Consider the following 2,503-nt stretch of genomic DNA (forward strand, 5'->3'; position numbering starts at 1 on the left):
ACACACACACACACACGCACAAATGCAAACACAGAATAAAAAACACGCACAGTCACTAAAATACAGGAAAACGCACAAAACCTTGAAAAAAGCTTCCAGTAGAGCAAAGAAATGGAAAGAAAAGTCAAAACCAACAGTAAAAACAGTGTGGACGCATGAGAAAACACACACACACACACACACACACACACACACTCACACTCAGACAGACACACACTCCTACATATCAGATGTCTCCTTCAGTCCAACGGAGGCCACGCCCCCTCCTGTGATGTCACCGCAGGTCTCTCACCTGAGACAGGTGATCCGATGACATCACTGAAGGAGTGCGTGGCGTTTCGGCCCCGAGTCGAGTCTCTCAGGCTGCTCATTTCCTGCAAGGAAGTACGTAGGAAAGGAAAGAGGAAAGGAAAGATGTAGGAAAGGAAAGAGGAAAGGAAGTACGTAGGAAAGAGGAAAGGAAAGATGTAGGAAAGGAAAGAGGAAAGGAAGTACGTAGGAAAGAGAGGAAAGGAAGGATGTAGGAAAAGGAAAGAGGAAAGGAAGTACGTAGGAAAGGAAGGATGTAGGAAAGGAAAGAGGAAAGGAAGTACGTAGGAAAGAGGAAAGGAAGTACGTAGGACAGGAAGTACGTAGGAAAGAGGAAAGGAAGTACGTAGGACAGGAAGTACGTAGGGAAGGAAAGAGGAAAGGAAAGAGGGAAGGAGGACTCAGTGTGAGGATGTGAGGATGCTGATCAGCTGATCAGGACTCCGCTGCAACGGGAGACGGACCCTCTGATTAATTAATTAAATGTCGTAAAACTGATCCCGACTCGTTAAGAGATCAGATCTCAGGACGTCTGCACACTGTAAAAAATATCACCTCACTATCTCAACACACTGTAAAAAATATCACCTCACTATCTCAACACACTGTAAAAAATATCACCTCACTATCTCAACACACTGTAAAAAATATCACCTCACTATCTCAACACACTGTAAAAAATATCACCTCACTATCTCAACACACTGTAAAAAATATCACCTCACTATCTCAACACACTGTAAAAAATATCACCTCACTATCTCAACACACTGTAAATAATATCACCTCACTATCTCTACACACTGTAAAAAATATCATCTCACTATCTCAACACACTGTAAAAAATATCACCTCACTGTCTCTACACACTGTTAAAAATATCACCTCACTATCTCAACACACTGTAAAAAATATCTATCTGCTAGCTGCCTGTCCCCAGAACACATGCTATTGTTAGCATGCTGTTGTGTCTGTGTGTGTGTGTGTCTGTGTGTGTGTGTGTGTATGTGTGTCTGTGTGTGTGTGTGTATGTGTGTCTGTGTGTGTGTGAGTGTGTCGTGTGTGTGTGTCTCTGTGTGTGTCTGACTGTGTCTGAGTGTGTGTGTGTGTGTGTGTGTGTGTGTGTGTGTGTATGTTCCCATTCCCTGAACTATATTGGTCCCTTGCTGGTCCTGTTTCTATACATAGTTCTGGTCCAGGAGGAGAGACAGAGACACATCACGCTCTATTTTAACAATGTCAGTGAAGCGCCTGGCGCTGGTGCGTTCAGGTGCGCTCAGGTGCGTTCAGGTGCGTTCAGGGCCAGGGTCCAAATCCACATTTCTAGTGTAACAGCGGAAAAAGGGTCCAGGTGCATGGTTCAAAGCCTGGTATTTAAGGTCTTCATAAATCACAGGAGTGTTCTAACATGCAATCAACCAATCAGAGCGCCCAGGACACACCTGAACACACCTCGCCCAGAATGAACCTGAACACACCCCGTCCAGAATGAACCTGAACACACCCCGTCCAGAATGAACCTGAACACACCTCGTCCAGAATGCACCTGAACACACCTCGCCCAGAATGAACCTGAACACACCCCGTCCAGAATGCACCTGAACACACCTCGCCCAGAATGCCCCTGAACACACCTCGCCCAGAATGCCCCTGAACACACCTCGCCCAGAATGCCCCTGAACACACCTCGCCCAGAATGCACCTGAACACACCTCGCCCAGAATGCCCCTGAACACACCTCGCCCAGAATGCACCTGAACACACCTCCCTGTAAGACATTAGTTATTTGAAGTTATTTACAACTTCTCATTAAAATAATAAGATAATAATTTGTTTTATTGTCACAACAGAACATTAAAATATATTAAAGTTCTGATAAATAAAATGAAGAAAAATACAAACTTAAGATATGATACAGGGACGTTATATATGAATAGTATAGTAAATATATAATAATATAAATAATATAGTAAATATATAATAATATAAATAATATATAATAATATAGTAAATATATAATAATACAAATAATATAAATAATATAGTAAATATATAATAATTTAAATAATATAAATAATATAGTAAATATATAATAATATAAATAATATATAATAATGTAGTAAATATATAATAATATAAATAATATAAATAATATAGTAAATATATAATAATATAAATAATATAAATAATATAG

Source organism: Etheostoma cragini, chromosome 8 (assembly GCF_013103735.1).
Source record: "Etheostoma cragini isolate CJK2018 chromosome 8, CSU_Ecrag_1.0, whole genome shotgun sequence".
NCBI classification, from domain to species: domain Eukaryota; kingdom Metazoa; phylum Chordata; class Actinopteri; order Perciformes; family Percidae; genus Etheostoma; species Etheostoma cragini.